At 45.8% G+C, this 18,262-nt stretch overlaps 1 long non-coding RNA gene and 1 pseudogene across 1 annotated transcript in view; both read left to right on the plus strand.

The window, feature by feature from the left end:
- Positions 1–18,262, plus strand: part of LOC144698290 (uncharacterized) — a 493,807-nt gene that overhangs the window by 248,941 nt on the left and 226,604 nt on the right. The window lies entirely within an intron of this gene.
- On the plus strand, positions 7,599–8,855 carry LOC144698271 (uncharacterized; annotated as a pseudogene).

An 18,262-nucleotide genomic window follows, 5' to 3' on the forward strand; every position in this document is an offset into this window, starting at 1 on the left:
TCCCTTCAATGAATAAAGAAAAAGGCTTGAAATATTATTTACGTTTATCAATCTACAGATGCTGCCAGATATGCTGAGTACTTGGTGCATTTTCAGTTATTATCTCTGATTGCTCCTGATTTCACATTAGATTTATCAATGACTGACTTATATTTAATCCCACCCATCCACACATGAACACTTCTCTATCTTGTCTACCCTGTTAAACCGTTTCATAGTCTTTAAGGCCTCGATCAAGTCATCCCTCACTCTCTTTTTCAGAGAAACCATGTTCAGCCTGTTCAGTCTTTCTGGATGGGAATTAACATTCCAGTTCTGGCGTAATTCCAGTCAACTTCTGTGCAAACACAGCATTTGCAGCACCCGCCCTTTCACCTCCTCCCTTTCCAAGTTCCAGGGCTCACTTCCTGAATGACACAGGACATACTTATACTTCTTGAAATTTGTTATTGTGTACTAGTTGCTCCCGATGTGATCTCTACACCGAGAAAACCAAATCCAGATTGTTTGCCTGCTTTGTGGGAGGTGGTCCTATCACAAGACTATTTGTTCTTGCCTCCTCTCCCGCTCTCCTTTCCCTGACTCTGTACTTGTTTGTAAATTATTAAATCTCTAAATTATTCCAGCTTGGATAAAAGATCACCGACCTGAAACATTCACTCTGTTCCCCTCTCTATCGGAGCTGTTTGACCTACTGAGTGTTTCCAACATTTTCTGTTTTGAGTTTGGATTCCAGTGCCTGCAGAATCTTGTTTTTGTGTCACAGTCAGAGATGTAACAGGCGAAAAACAATTCCAGAGGCGTAAGGAGGGGAGTAAAAGGACAAAAGGGAAGGAATGATAAGTTACAAGGCATGAGAGAGAAACTGACTAAACCAATGATGGCTCAAAGCAAAATGTGGGTGGGAATGGGACAAATTTTTCTTCCTACTGTTGAAACTGACACAAATATGACTCCTGATCAACCAATCGCAACTGTTCTTTCAAAGCAGCATGCTGGGCCGAATAGCCTCTTTCTGTGCTGTTGCTTTGTATCGTTTCATTTCCATCCCCACTGCTGCTATCCTTACAATCATTCCATCATCTTACAACCCATCACCAGATACAAGTTTCTCCTACAAAAACTGCACGTTTAGATAGAACACAACCGACTTCGTCAGCCAATGAAAACAACGGTTGCTGTGAGCTGAAATAGTCTTACAAGCTGTTCATGTGTAACTTTCAATTTGCAAAACCCGGCAACCCAATCAAACCCGGCAAAGCGGTCACCAAGGAAACTGCATTGGGAGCAGCGAATGCAGTAGACTAAATTGAGGGAACTGCAAGTGAAATGCTGCTTCACTTGAAAGGAGTGTTCAGGCCCTTGGATGGTGAGGAGAGGGGAAGTAAAGGGGCAGGTGTTGCACCTTCTGCGGTTGCATGGGAAGGTGCTGTGGGAGGGGGTTGAGGTGTAGGGGGTGATGGAAGAGTGGACCAGGGTGTCCCGGAGGGAACAATCCCTGTGGAATGCCACCGTGGGGGGGGGGGGGGGGGGGGGGGGCGGTGAAGGTAAGATGTGTTTGGTGGTGGCGTCATGCTGGAGTTGGAGGAAATGGCGGAGGATGATCCTTTGAGTACGAAGGCTGGTGGGGTGATAAGTGAGGACAAGGGGGACCCTATCGTGGTTCTGGGAGGGAGAGTGGATGCACGGGAGATGGGCCAGATACAGTTGAGGGCCCTGTCAACCACCGTGGGTGGAAAACCTCGGTTAAGGAAGAAGGAAGACATGTCAGAGGAACCCGTGTGCTGTTTTCATTTTCACATTCGTAAAATAATAGACTTGCATTGGAAACGGTGCAGGGAAGGTTCATTAAATTGGTTTCTGGAAGAGCTGGTTATCCTATGATGAGAGGCTGAATAAATTGGGCTTTTATTCTCTGGAGTTTAGAAGAATGAAAGGCAATCTCATTGAAACCTACATAATCTGAGGGGGATTGTTAGGTTGGACACAGAGATTGTTTCCACTGGTCAAGGAGTCTAAAACACTGGGGCACAGTCTCAGGGTAAAGGGCCGATAATTTAGGGCTGAGATGAGGAGAAATTACTTCACCCAAAGGGTTGTGAATCTTTGAATTCTCTCCCCAGAAAGTTGTGGATGCTCCATCATTGAATACATTTAAGGCCGGGATGGACAGATGTTTGGTCTTTTGGGGAACTAAGGGATATGGGGAACGGGCAGGATAATGGAGTTGAAGCCAAAGATCAGCCATGGTTGAACTGAATGAAGGACCAGGTTCGATGGGCCATGTGGTCTATTCCTGCTCCTAGTTTTTGTGTTCATGTGCATGATAAAGACAGTAATTCATGCTATAACTAAAACAGAAACTGTTGGAAGTTCTCAGCAGGTCTGACAGCAAATGTGAAGGGAGAAACAGAGTGAAGGTTTCAAGTTTAATATGACTTATTTTCAAACCATGAGTTGAGTGCTAGTTACGACATCTTGCACAACATCGAGACAGGGAATGGAACCCAAGCTGTGAAAGCACAGAATCTGAACCATTAGGGTGTTTCTATAACATACATTTTGAACGAAATTAGCTTCCAAATGAAGGTTTAATGGTTTAAGGCCGCCAAGGGTAAAGTAGACTCCCTGTCTTCCTGCTTCTACTTATGTTACCGACATCGTTCTGCTTTGTGTGCTTTGGCTACCAAGGAAATCTTGCCCAAACTTTGCCAGTTCTGCTGTTATTCAGTAAGTTTCCACACAAATAGATTTATGAATATTCATTTCAAAAAAGCGAGAAAATTGAGGAAACGTGTGCATAACATCCAACCTATTAGACAGATTGGGTTCAAAGCAACGAATAGAAATTGATTCTCTAATTGCATATACCGAACTGGAGCACACCATCACACCGAGTGAATCCACTGTCTGTTTAAATGTTGCTCAGTGGTGGGATTGACATATGAGGGGAGATTGAGTCGGTTAGGATTATATTCGCTGGAGTTCAGAAGAATGAGGGGGGGATCTCATAGAAACCTATAAAATTCTAACAGGACTGGACAGGATCGATGCAGGAAGGATGTTCCCAATGGTGGGGGAGTCCAGAACCAGGGGTTACAGTGTGGATACAGAGTAGAACATTTAGGACTGAGATGAGGAAAATTTTCTTTACCCAGAGATTGGTGAGCCTGTGGAATTCGCTACCACAGAAAATAGTTGAGGCAAAAACATTATATGCTTTCAAGAAGGAATTAGATATAGCTTTTGGGGCGAAAGGGATCAAAGGATAAGGGGAGAAAGTGGGAGCAGGCTATTGAGTTGGATGATCAGCCATGATCATAACGAATGGCTGAATGGCCTACTCCTGCTCCTTTTTTCTATGTTTCTATGTAAACTTAGATCTTCCTCCACTGTGTAACGTGTGAGAACTGAATCAATAAGCAGTCTCCAATTAAATAAACACAGAAAGGTTCAATCCCCTCTTGCAACTTATCGACCTGTTGTTATTCTCTGTACCATTTACCATGAACGTTATAATGAAAGTAAATACATTTTGCAATGGTAACAATGTGCTCACCCCTCAGTGAACTGAACCACATTGACACACACAGATGAACGCACACAGACATATACACCGATAGCGGGCAAGTTTTTCTCTAAGGAGAGGCAAACTCTCAGAAAACAAGGATGCCACTAATTGGCACAGCTTTGTTCCATTTCTGACTGCAAATTCTGTTATTGCTTATGGATGAACAGAAACGAAGGAACATAGAAGTGAAAGAGGAAAAACAGACAGGAGTGTCTGGAAGGTTTTAACTCCATTTAGCCAATAATTAATTCTGGAGGCACCAAAAGGAAGGAACACTGAGCAGAACAGTTGGCAGGATGCAAACCTGTGTGGGCAGATCCCAGCGGAGTTAGAATTCACCGCTTTAATCAGCCAACCATGACTGGAGACCGTACACTGGTGTAAATGTTGTTCATGTAAAATCATGGAATCGTTACAGCAGAGAATGAGAGCATTCAGCCCCACCTATTCCCAGTCATCCTGCAATCCCTACAGTCTCCCTTGTTCTTATTACCAAGACAACCATGTCATATGTCAAATGCCCCAAGGCTATCCTAAGGGATTTGATGAAACGTCTGAAATGACAAAGCAACTGAAATTTTGGCAGTGATGAGATTCAAATCCACGATTCAATAGAGACTGCAGCCTAAATCCAACGCCTTCGACCACTGAAACATGCTGCTGCTGGCAATATGATAGTAACCATTGCCTTGTGTAGATCAAAACAAATAGGAATAGGTATAGAACATTTTGTCGCTCAATCCCCCTCACAGTACCATAAAATCAGAACCAAGGCAACACGACATATAGAGGTCATTCAGCCCAGGTCAGGGGAATATCGGCCATTCAGCTCCTTGATCCTGCTCTGCAATTCAATAAGATCATGGCTGATCTGGTTGTGGTCTCAACTCCTCTTTCCTGTCTGTCCGTTCCCATGTCCACCGCCCCCACCCCCCCCCCCCCTCCACACTGCCCCCCATAACCCTTGACTCACTTGTCTATCAAAAATCTGTTTAATTCTGCCTTGAATAAATTCAGTAATCCAGCCTCCACTGCCTTCCAGAGAACATTCTTCAGACTAACGACCCTCTCAGAAAAAAGAAATCTCTTCATCTCCGTCTGAAAAGGGAGACCTATTACTCTTCTGGAAACTAACTCACCTGGTCCCACTCCCCGCCTTTTCCCTGGACATGCTGCAGGTTTTGGTTCAATTCCCTTTTGAAAACCATGACTGAATCTGCCTCTGCCACACTCTATCTAACCCAGCCACCGGCTCCATCCCTCCCCGCTCACCGGGCAGTTTCTCACCCAATAAACAGCCATCGCACCACTTGGTGCGACCCCGGGAGTTTCTTATTGAGAGTTTGCGGATTCCACTGGTTATTTGTGAAGCCTCACCATCCACTCAGCCGCCGCAATTCCTCCCCACCTACTCGGCCCCTCCATTCCTCCCCTAGCACTCGGCCCCTCCAGTCATCCTCACTCACTCGGCCCCTTCAATCCTCCCCACCCACTGGCTCCATTCACTCGTCTCGACAACCTGTTGCTCAGCTCAAGTTAGAGCCCACAAAGCCTATGCTCCTGGCAGAGTCCGGTACTGCGCCTGCACGGGGAATTCCTGCAGTGAGGATAGGGCACATGCTAACCCGCAGTGAAGGCTGGGTAGGATCACCGCCATTGAAAGGCCAGGCGGTTGAATAGAAAATTATGTATTGTGATCAGAACACAATTAAGCCATTAGGCCAAGATACACAATGATTTTTGAAAGACACTTGTTCATTTCAGCTGCTGAGACTCCAATGGGTTCACATCCAAATGTTGGGGTTTATTCTGCTGTTGATTACTCCTGGAACAGAAGTGGAGGTTTCATGCACTTTGGTTGCTGGAACAAATTATTCAGTAATTCTACATATTATCTCCATGGCTCCAATTGTAGTCGGAGTGGAAAACATAATTCTCTATTTAACACATTGCACTTTTCATGGCTGGGGTATTACCCAGCATTCGCTGCGGGATAGAATATGCCCCATCTTCACCACAGGGGCTCCTCGCGCAGGCGCAGTGGTGGGGTTGGGAATGGAGCATGCGCAGAAGGTCCAGGCTAGCGCACGCGCAGTCTGGATGCTGCAGTTGTGGGGAGGCGATTATCTCCACTCGGCAACTCGAGAGAAATGGCCGATTGTAGGAGGAATGGAGGCGGCCGAGTGGGTGGGGAAGATTCACAAACACCCAGTGGAGCCGCCAAACCTCAAAGGAAACTCCCGGTCCCGCGGTTACACCGAGCGGGGCGGCGGTTATTTATCGGGTGAGAAGCTGCCGGGTGAGCGGGGAGGGATGGAGCCGGCGGCTGTTTATCGGGTGAGCGGGGAGGGATGGAGCCGGCAGCTGGGTTAGACAGGAGGGATCACAAACACCCGGTGTAGACCCCAAACCCCTAGTAAGAAGATCCCGGGTCCGGGTTTGAACCGGCGGCAGCTGCTCAGGGTTTTCCCACTGACAGGCCCGGGGTTCAACGGCCGCCATCTTTATAGGGGTCAGTGTGCGGCGGAGCGCATGCGCGGCCACCGAGGGCTTAGCCCCGCCCCTCATTCACTCCGATTGGCTGGAGGACCAGCCGCTGCCGCTCGGTCCTCCGGCCCCGCCCCCTTCCTATTGGTCAGAGTCACAGAGAGAAACAGCAGAGAAACAGGCCCTTCGGCCCATCGTGTCTGTGCCGGCCCGCAAGCCCCCATCTATTCTAATCCCATTTGCCAGCACTTGGCCCGTAACCCTGTAAGCTGTGGCGTTTCAGGTGTTCATCTAAATCTTCTTAAATGTTGTTGCCTCTACCACCCCCTCAGGCAGTGAGTTCCAGTCTCCAACCACCTCCTCCGGGTGAAAAGATTTCCTCAAATGCCCTCTAAACTTCCTGCCCCTTACCTTAAATCTATGACCCCTGGTTATTGACACCTCTGCTATGGGGAAATGTTTCTTCATTTCTACCCTATCTCTGCCCCTCATAATTTTGTATACCACTATCAGGTCCCCCTTCAGCCTTCTCTGCTCTAAGTAAAACAACCCTAGCGTATTCAGTCTCTCTTCATAGCTGAAACTCTCCAGCCCAGGCTACATCCTGGTGAATCTCCTTTGCACCTCTCCAGTGCAGCCAGAGAGGCCGGAGCTGGAGCCAGAGATGCCACCAATCACTCACCAGTCATTTTGAGCTGGAGCAAGAGCAGTGCGGAAGCCCTAGGACGTGGTTGGGGAGGATTCAGGAACACCCGCTGGAGGCAGGAAACTGCCAATAAGAAGTGGCAGCTCTGGGGCTTTTCACCGTGAACAGGCCCAGGTTAATGGCTGCCATTTTGTTTGAGCAGCGAGCTTTGCGCATGCCCAGCTATCCTGGTGAAATGAGAGTAGGCGGGGCTTCAGGGTCCCAGTGACCAGGAGAAAAGTGATTCATTCATTGATTTTATTCTCACTCTGCACACAGGGGTTTGAGAACTGAACTGAACCAGAGCAGATGGAGGGAGAAAACTGGGAGTGGAGGAAATGTATGGGGGAGATGGTTTGATCGGTTTGGAATTTAGCACAGGAAAGGGTAGAGTGTTTGGGCCGAGGATTAGCAGCTTCGGGAAACGAGAAAATAAAAACTAGAATTGTCTGCTCTGAATTCCTATGCTGTACTTAGTGATTACTTTTGTAAACTCTCTTTACAGGTCTTAGAAGGGAAGGATTTGGAGATGCACACTGAAACTAAGCATCTTGGTTGAGTCAATTGGTTATCCAGAACCTGAATACCATCGACCTTTGAAGGTGGAAGGGAAAATGTTCGTCTGTTTTGTCTCCAAGAAAATAATTGAATCATAAATGTGACTGGACAAGCATAGAGACACATATACAAGAGTGAGAGTGTTTCAGCACACTAATAGTGGAAGGAGCTTTAACAAGTTACACAGCCTGGACAAACAACACACCATTCACAGCAGAGAGAAACTGTCAGCTGTTCTGTGTGTGGACAAAGTTCCAATTGATCGGCTTAACTGTAGAAACACAAGACATTGGCACCATGGAAAAACCTTGGAAATGTGAGGACTGTGGTAAAGGATTCATTTATCCATCCCGGCTGGAATACCATCGACGCAGTCACACTGGGGAGAGGCCGTTCACCTGCTCCAAGTGTGGGAAGAGATTCACTCAGAAAACCTCCCTGATGTTACACCAGAGAATTCACACTAAGGACAGGCCCTTCAGCTGCACTTACTGTGGGAAGAGTTTCAGGTATTCATCCACCCTCACTACACACCAGCGAGTTCACACTGGGGAGCGACCGTTCACCTGCTCCATGTGTGGGAAGGGATTCACTCAGTCAGCCAGCCTGCTGAATCACCAGCGAGTTCACACTGGGGAAAAGCCGTTCACCTGCTCTGTGTGTGGGCAGGGTTTCACTCGGTCATCCAGTCTTTGGTCACACCAGCAAATTCATACTGAGGAGAAGCCTTTCAGCTGCACCTCCTGTGGAAAGAGTTTCGGGCATTCATCCACACTCGCTGTACACCAACGTACTCACACTGGGGAGAGACCGTTCACCTGCTCTGTGTGTGGGAAGGGATTCACTCAGTCATTTGACCTGGTTAGACACCAGCGGCTTCACACTGGGGAGAGACCATTCACCTGCTCCGTTTGTGGGAAGGGATTTGCTCGATTATTCAGCCTCCAGTTACACCAACGAATTCACACTGAGGAGAGTCCATTCAGCTGCACTACTTGTGGAAAGAGTTTCAGACAGTCATCTGTGCTCATTGAACACCAGCGAATTCACACTGAGGAGAAGCCGTTCAGCTGCACTTCCTGTGGAAAGAGGTTCAGACATTCTTCTGCCCTCACTGTACACCAGCGCACTCACACTGGGGAGAGGCCGTTCACCTGCTCTGTGTGTGGGAAAAAATTTGCTCAGTCATTTGATCTGGTGAGACACCAGCGAATTCACACTGGGGAGAGACCATTCACCTGCTCCGCGTGTGGGAAGGGATTTGCTCGGTTATCCAGCCTTCAGTCACACCAGCGAATTCACACTGAGAAGAGCCCATTCAGCTGAAATATCTGTGGAAAGAGTTTCAGACAGTCATCTAAGCTGACTGTACACCAGCGAGTTCACATTGGGGAGAGACCATTCACCTGCTCCGTGTGTGGAAAGGGATTCACAAGGTCCTGCAACCTGCGGACTCACCAGCAAATTCATAAATGACTGCGGAGTTGGATTCTGCAGTTACTGCTTCTGTTAATCACGTCCAGGATTGATAGTCTGACAATAATTTGGTTTGTTTCTGCTGATGTTAACAATCATTATAACTGGCTGGAGTTTAATATTCTGGATCTGTCACTGATTTTCTGGTCTGCAGTGTATCTTTTAAAAGCACCATCTGTGATCTTTCCCTTAATTCAAGAACCCATGACAGGAACACATTTATAATAAAATTATTAACTTTTACTTTATCCTAAATTTATCTTTGGTACGAACTCTACGATTCAGTGTCTGAGAGGTTCCACTGATTAACATCTCCAATTAGAAAGTGCTGATTAATCCTTGCTGACAATTCTTAGTGATTTGCATATTGTTCACAGTGACACCTCCATTATGTAACTAAATTATCAAGGAAGATAAAACAAAATAGTGAAATATTTTACAGGCAGATCAATGAAAGCTTCATCAGTCAACACTGATATTGATGAATCTTGGAAGGCGCTGAGTTCAATCATTTCTGATACAGCAGCAGAAAGGTGGAACCCACAACAAAGGCTGGTTTGAGACCTACTCAGCAGAGATGAATCTGTCATTGAAGCAAAAAGCAAAGCCAACCCGATTACAACATAAATCCAACAGCTAGAACACTGTGTAACTTGCAATTAGCTGAGACAGTTCTATAAAAGACAGGGAGATACTTTGTAAATAAACACTGGATCAGCCCAGATCATGAAATCCAAACTGCCTGTGACAATGGAAATCTACGTGCTGTGAATGATGGGATCAGGAGGGCGCTTGGTCCGACCATCACCAAAGTTACCCCCTGAAATCAGCAGATGGTGAAGCGCCCACTGACAGATGTAAACAGATGTCCCGCTGGGTTGAACTTTACTGTGAGCTGTATTCCCGTGAGACAGACATCTCCCAGTCTCCGTTTGACTCTCTCCTGCAGCTTCCTGTCATGGTTGAGTTGGATGAGGAGCCCTCACCACTTGAGCTCGAAAAGGCCATTGATTGTTTAGCAAGCAGAAAGACACCCGGCAAGGATGGAATTCCAGCTGAACTGCTCAAGCCCAGAAAGTCCCATCTACTGTCACAGCTTCATGAGCTCCTCCTCTGTTGGAAGGTAGGATCCTTTCCACAGGACATGAATGATTGAAGAATGATAACGATGTAGTAAAAGAAAGGTGACAGAGGAGATTGCAACAACTACAGGGACATCTCACTCCTCAGCATCTCAGGGACGTCCTTCACTAGGGTCAGGCTTAAAAGACTCCATCTACTTGCAGACCGAGTGTATCCAGAAGCACAGTGCGGTTTCTGTGCTGGCAGATCTACTGGGGACATGATCTTCTCCATACGCCAGCTACAAGAGAAGTGTACAGTTAGGATTGAATATAAAATGCTGTCAGCTTCTAGGGAAAGTCAGGAAAGTGGGGACGAGGCGAGTTTTTCCAACATTTTCTGTTTTTGTTTCAGATTTCCAGCGTCCACAGTATTTTGCTATTAACTGAATCTGATAAGTCTGGCCACTACCTGAAGGCATTGGAACTATGTAGGGAAGGTGAGCAAAGATCTTGAGATAGACACCACCTTGATCTTTTGATAAGATCACTTGAAAGTTGAAGAGCAGACTGTATTAGATGGTATGTGGGGATGCTATTGGGACGCTGGTGTGAGCGTGCAGATGTGATATGTTACGTGTGCTGCATTGAACATGTGGAAACCCATGGTGACCCTGCACTGAAGAACAGGCCCCAGACATGCTCAGCTACTCGAAAACATCAATGACCTTCCTTCCATCATAAAGTCAGAAGTGGGGATGTTCTCTGATGATTACACGATGTTCAGCACCATTCGCGACTCCTCAGATACTGAAGCAGTCCATGTCCAAATGCAGCAAAACCTGGACAATATCCAGGCTTGGGCTTACAACTGGCAAGTAACATTCGCCTCACACAAGTGCCAGACAATGACCATCTCCAGCAAGAAAATCCAACTATCACCTCTTGATGTTCAATGGCATTACCATCACTGAATCCCCCACGATCAACATCCCTGGGGGGGTCCAGAAACTGAACTGGCCTAGCCATATAAATACTGTGGCTACAAGATCAGGTCAGAGGCTAGGAATCCTGCAATGTGTAACTCAGCTCCTGACTCCACAAAGTCTGTCCACCATCTACAAGGCACAAGTCAGGAGTGTGATGGAATGCTCCCCACTTGCCTGGATGACTGCAGCTCCCACAACACTCAAAAGACTTGACACCATCCAGGACAAAGCAGCCCACTTGATTGGCACCCCATCCACAAACATTCACTCCCTCCATTGCCAACACACAGCAGCAGCAGTGTGTACCATCTACAAGATGCACTGCAGGAATTCACCAAGGTTCCTTCGGCAGCACCTTCCAAACCCACCACTACCATCTAGAAGGGCAGCAGATAGATGGGAACATCTCCATCTGGAAGTTCCCCTCCAAGTCACTCACCATTCTGACTTGGAAATATATCACTGTTCCTTCACTGTTGCTGGGTCAAAATCCTGGAACTCCCTTCCTAACAGCACTGTGGGTGTACCTACACCACATGGACTGCAGCGGTTCAAAAAGGCAGTTCACCATCACCTTCTCAAGGGCAACTATGGATGGGCAATAAATGCTGGCCCAACCAGCGAAGCCCACGTCCCATGAATGAATTAAAAAAAAACTAGAACATGAGTGATTATTGTTGCCGGTAGAATGAGACAACGTTTTAAATGATCAAGACATTGACACATAATCCATGGAGAAACTGTCTTTCAAACACTTAGGATAGAATTAAACACACTGAACATTTCAAAGTGAACAAAATTAATTTGAAGAGGGAAATAGAATCTGGATTTAGAAAATATCCACAAGGTGGATGCAAGTGAACAGAGAGCTGGAGAATCTTTAAAGTCCGTGCATGAACTTTTGTTTGAACCTGATGTATTTACAACATGTCAATAAGTTAGAATTGTGTGAGATGATCAGCAGATGGGGAGGATGAATCTAAGTCGATAGTTATTACATTTTAGTGGAAAAGTTTTGACATTTACTCTTGGTAGCAGCACAAGGGTTTGTGTTGCTGATTCTGATCATTCTAGTAGCTTTAGTATGTTATCTACAGTTTGTCATCAAGAAATTAGGAAAACAAGCTCGGAGCTTAGAAATAGTGAGGTTAGTCAGAAATCAGTTGTGAGAAGTCAATAAGGATATTCCCTTCTCAAGGAGGGGAGATCTGTAGGAAATCACTGTCTGATAACCCAACAAAATCTTCGGAAATGTATTGAATATTATAGGAATGGCTCTCTCCCTCTCTCTCTTGCATTGGAAAAAAGATTCCTGGCTTGACAAACACAGTACAATGTATCTGTTACCTCATAGGGACGGACTGGGTAGTTACGGGGCAGAATTTCTAGTAGGAACTGAAAATAATGGCTTTGATCTTCCTGATTTTTAACTGGGGGAAATTTCAGTTCATCCAGTACTGGATGTGGGATAAGCAGTTTGATAATTTAGTAACAGTGGAGGAATGGAGAGGGATGGTGGGGAGGTAGAGCTGGGCGTTGTCAGTGTACCTGTGAAAACTAACACGGTGCTTTTGGATGATGTCACCGAGTGGCAGCATGTAGATGAGAAATAGGATGGGCCAAGGATAGATCTTTTTTAGGATGGGTGAGGACTGGATAAACAGTGAAAGGGACAGTACTGGAAGGGAGAGAGAACCATTAACATTATAAGCTAACATGGAGAAGTTGGATGGACAGCAGTTCAGTGGGAATTGGGTCACTGGAGCAGAAGGCGAGTCTCATGGACAAGATGAGCACTGAGAGGACATGAGGGGAGATGGGAGAGAATCTGGAGAAAGATGTGGGTTCAGGGCTCAGACAAGGGGGGATTTTAGAGACAGTTTGTTCCGCTGGGTTAGTGGAAGGGAGGGAAGCAGCAGAGGCAGCTGATCGGATTGTCTCAATCTTAGTGACAAAGAAGCTCCATGAGCTCCTCACGCTTGTTGCTGGTGGTGAGGATGGAGGAGACAGGGGTGAGGGAGAGCCCTTCGAAAGGAACTAACCTGTGTTAGAGATATTAAAAAGACTTGACACACAGTGTTTAACATAAAGCTAATTTATTTGACTTTTATCCAAAATATAAACACCTACAGCTGGGCTGGAGTTTATTAACATAAGCAGAAACAGACCCCAGTGAACATGGTTCAGTCCTGGATGTGATTAACAGAAAAATCCAATCACTGTAGTTTCTTGTGAATTCGCTGATGTGCAAGTAGGTTGGATGAGGAAGTGAATCCCTTCCCACATACGGAGCAAGTGAACAGCCTCTCCCCAGTGTGAGTGCGCTGGTGTTCAGTGAGTTGAGATGATCGCCTGAACCCAGTCCCACAGTGAGAGCACCTGAACGGTCTCTCATCAGTGTGAACATGTTGATGGAGCATCAGTCCCCTGGTACTTTTATAGCACTTCCCGCAGTCTGGGCACTTAAATGGCCTCTCTCCAGTGTGAACTTGCTGGTGTGTCAGCAGATTGGATGAATCAGCAAATCCTTTCCCACATTCAGAACAGATAAAGGGCCTTTCTCCAGTGTGAAGCCGCTGGTGTGTCCGCAACGCCGATGACTGAGTGAATCCTTTGCCACACTCTGAGCAGGAGAATGGTCTCTCCCCAGTGTGAACTCGCTGGTGTACAGTGAGTTCAGATGGTCGCTTGAACCCAGTCCCACAGTGAGAACACCTGAATGGTTTCTCGTCAGTGTGAACACGTTGATGGGAAATCAGTTCCTGGGAACTTATATAGCCTTTCCCGCAGTCTGGGCATTTAAAATGTCTCTCATCAGTGTGAACACGTTGATGGTGTGTCAGCAGGTGGGATAACTGAATGAATCTCTTCCCACACTCTGAGCAGGTGAATGGCCTTTCTCCAGTGTGAACTCGCTGGTGTGTCAGCAGGTCAGATGATTGAGTGAATCCCTTCCCACACTCGGAGCAAGTGAACGGTCTCTCCCCAGTGTGAATTCGCTGGTGTACAGTGAGTTGAGATGATCGTCTGAATCCAGTCCCACAATGAGAGCACCTGAACGGTTTCTCATCAGTGTGAACATGTTGATGGTACATCAGATTTCTGGAACTTTTAAAATGCTTCCCGCAGTCTGGACATTTAAAAGGTTTCTCGTCAGTGTGAACTCGCTGGTGTTTCTGCAGGGTGGATGAATCAGTGAATCCCTTCCCACACTTGGAGCAGGTGAATGGTCTCTCCCCAGTGTGAGTGCGTTGATGAATTTCCAGTGCAGATGGGTAACTGAATCCCTTCCCACAATCCGGACATTTCCATGGTTTCTCCATAACGTCAACGGTGCTTTTTCCTTCCATGTTCAAAATGCGATGATATTCAGCTTGCTTAATTTGGGGGACTTGGTCAGATCCTGATGTGATGTTTGGTTTGAGTTTCCCAACTGCAAATCCTCCCCTTCTAACACCCTGTGGAATTGATTTAAAACAGAAAAAAGGGAGTGAGAGAGAACCTACAAAAACACAAAGGCAGGTTGTGAAATTGAGCTGAATGAATCTGGGAATTTGTGGGGCCGGCACGAGGAAAAAGTGACCATGAAAAGTGCTGGATTGTCGTTAAAACCCAACTGGTTCACTAATGTCCTTCAGGGAAGGGAACCTGCCACTCAGTCTGATTGTACACAAGACTCTGGCATCTATAGGAGGAGGGAGGGAGAGAGAGAGAGAGTTGGGAGCGGCAAGGGGTGCAGGAGAGAGATTTCATATTTTTACAATTCACAATCTCCAAAATTACAAATCTCCACGGCCTAGAAGGACCAGGGTAGCAGGTGCATCTGAACATCATCACCTCCAAGTTCCCCTCCAAGTCACACACCGTCCTGACTTGTCTGACATCCACTGTCTTCAGTCCCCACTACAAACTCCACTCCCTAGCCACCGACTCCATCACTCTCCCTGACAACTGCTTGCCGCTGAAGCAGGCTGTTCACAAACATGGTGAAATATTTCACCCCAAGATGAGTTTCCAACCACATATCCACATAATCACCAAGACCGCCTATTTCCACATCAGTAACATCGCCCGACTCCACCCCAGTCTCAGCTCATCTGCTGCTGAAACTCTCATCCATTCCTTTGGTACCCCGAGACTTAACTATCCTAACGCAAGCCTGGCCGGCCTCTAACATTCAACCCCATGCAATCTCCAGGTCATCATAAACTCTGCTGCCCGTGTGCTTGCCCGCACCAAGCCTTGTCCACCCATCACCTCTGTGGTCACTGACCTACAAAGGTCAAAGATTCAAAGTTCAAGATGCAACAAAATTTTAAATTTCTCGTTCTTTCAAATCCCTCCATGGTCTCGCTCCACCCTTTCTCTATCATCTCCTTCAGTTTCACAATCCTCCCAGAGATTTTCACTTTCTCTAATTCCGGATTGCTGACAATTCTCAATTTTAATTGCTCCACCTTTGATCACAACTGCTGTAATTGCCCCCTATAAAGATGGCGACCGCACATGCGCACTGCTGCAATTGCCCCAATGAAGATGGCGACCGCACATGCGCACTGCTTTATATTGGTTCAATAAAGATGGCAATCGCACATGCGCACTCCTGCACCTTGCGTCCTAAAAAGATGGCGGCCGTTAATCTGGGCCCTGATATAGGGAGAAACGACGCTGCCGCCAAGTTAGTGCAAACGCCTGGCCGGAAACTTGTAATTTGCGATTTGAGGCATGCAGTAGATATTTATGAAGCCGGCCCACCGATTGGCTGGCTCCTATTCCCCATCACTGACCCGCTGGCTCCGCTCTTTGGCTCTCCTCCCGAAGCAGACACAATCACCACGCTCCTCCCAGCACCGCAACTGCGCATGCGCTTGGTAGTGCTCGGAGGGCGCATGCTCGAGTCACAGCCTGACACTGCGCCTGCGCGATAATCTCCTACAGTGAGGATAGAGCATATTCTGCCTCTCGCTGAATGCTGGGTAATCACAACGCCATTGAAATATGTTATTGTTGAATGCAAAATTATATTGTGTGATCCGATTATGATTGGAGCATAAGATATTAAATTATGACAAAAACAGAATTACCTGGAAAAACTCAGCAGGTCTGGCAGCATCGGTGGAGAAGAAATCAGTTAACGTTTCGAGTCTTCATGACCCTTCGGCAGAACTGAAATTATTAAATTATGAAGTCAATTGATGCTGCAACTAAGTGCACAGGAGGAGAACCTACCACCTGGTCTGTGTGCCTACGTGACAAGAGAGGGAGGGAGATTGGACAGGGTGAAGATGAAGGATTTTTTCATCAGCATCACAACCAGAATTTTGACAGGACCTCCCAAACCTAAAGTTTCCACCACATAGAAGTAGGAACGTAGCAGATTCATAGAAACTCATTCCTCATCTCCAAGTTTCCATCTTAGCCACACACCATCCTGTTTTGGGCATATTCTTACTGTTCCTTCGTCGCTGAGTGAAAATGGTGAAAATAAGGATTTTACCTCATGGCCTTGTGGAAGCACCTTCGCTGGACAGTGGTTCAAGACGAAGGTGGCCCACCATTACTTTCGCAAAGGTAACTGGGGATGTGCAATACACTCAGTAGACTTGCTGCAAACACCCACACACCAATAATTAAAAGCCTGTACAGAAATATTTGTTTCTAAAACAATACTCTTTTCATAAGAACATAATATAAGCGAGCAGGAGTAGGCCATTCAGCCCTTCGAGCCCAGTCCACAATTCATTGAGCTCATGGCTGATCATCTACTTTAATACCATTTTCCTGCACTCTGTATTCCTCGAAGTTTTTAATATGTAGAAATCCATCAATCTCAGTCTTGAACATAATAAGAGACTGAGCCTCCACAGCCCTCCGGGGCAAAGAGTTGCAAAGATTCGCAACATTCTCAGTGAAGAAATTCCTCCTCATCTCAGTCCTAAAAGGCATCTCTCTTAGTCTAAGACGGTGTCCCCCAGTTCTAGATTCCCCCACCACCCGAACCAGAAAAATCATGTACGGAAAGATGAGTGGCAGATCAGATGATTGGACAGAATATAAAAACAGCAAAAATGACCAAAGATGAATAAGGAGGGACAATTAGAGTACTAGAGAAAGCTAACTAGAAATATAAAGACATATGGTAAGAGTTTCTATTGATATTTATAAAAGAAAAGGGTTAATAATGTGAGCATTTTTCGTACAGAAAGTGAGCCTGGGGAACTGATAATGGAAAATAAGGAGATAGCAGATGAATTGAACAGAGATTTTGCATTGGTCTTCACTCTTGTGGATACTATAACATCCCAGAAATATCTGTAAATCAGGATTTGGAAGGTAGGAAGGAGCTCAGGAAAATCACCAGGGTAGTGGGACTAAGCAAATTGCTGGAGCTGCGGCTGACATGTCCCAGGGTCTTGATGGAATTCAGGTTCGGGTCTTTAAAGACGTGTCTAGTGAGAGAGTTGATGGTATTTGTTTTAATTTTCTAAAATTCCGTAGGTTTGGGTTAGGTTCCATTAGATTGAAAAGTGGTAAATGTAACTCCTTTACCCAAAAAGGGAGAGAGGCAGAAAACAAGAAACTTCAGGCCAGTTAGCTTAACATCTGCCATTGGGACAATGTTGGAAGCGATTATTAAAGATGTTATAGCAGTGCACTTAGAAAAATTCAAGGTAATCAGGCAAAGTCAACATGGTTTTGTAAAAGGGAAATCATGTTTATCTAGTTTATTGGAGTCGTTTGAAGAAATAAAATGTGCTGTGGATAAATGGGAACTGATGGATGTACTGTATTTAGACTACCAGAAGGTATTTGATAAGGTCCCACCTCAAAGGGTATTGCAGAAAATAAAAGCTCATGGTGTCGGAGGTAACATATTGGCATGGGTAGGAGATTGGCTTGCTAATATGTGACTAAAATAGAATAATTTTCATAATATTCTGGTTTATTTTAAAGTAGGTTTATGGGTGTATGTACAGGTGGTTCTGTCTGTATGATTTAATTACATTTGAAGTCAAGTAGACTGCAAGTTTGAAATCATCAGAAGAAGCTAAGTGTTGAAATGTGCTTGGCATGCTAATGAGTAAACATGGATGTAAGGTGTGGAGGGAATTGTTATTTTTAGATACATTAAGGGATTGTTTGGATTTCAAAGGGATCTTATTCTGTTTACAACCAATCAGATAAGCAACGCTAAGGAGTGTGTTTATTTTCCCAAAGGTTGCTGACAATATTGGCAACATGAACGTTTTTTTATATTATGAGGAAGATACAGTTTCAAAGGCACATGGGACAATAGAATTTACATATTAAAGAGAGAGAAATATAAAATAAAATGAAAGGAAAGGGCCATGTAAGACCTAACAAGAGTGTGTGAAACAGCCTTCAACAATCCTCCAGCCATTTGTGCCTAAGTTTGCTATGTAACGAACTGAAG

This window comes from Cetorhinus maximus, chromosome 23, assembly GCF_964194155.1.
Source record: "Cetorhinus maximus chromosome 23, sCetMax3.hap1.1, whole genome shotgun sequence".
Taxonomy (NCBI): domain Eukaryota; kingdom Metazoa; phylum Chordata; class Chondrichthyes; order Lamniformes; family Cetorhinidae; genus Cetorhinus; species Cetorhinus maximus.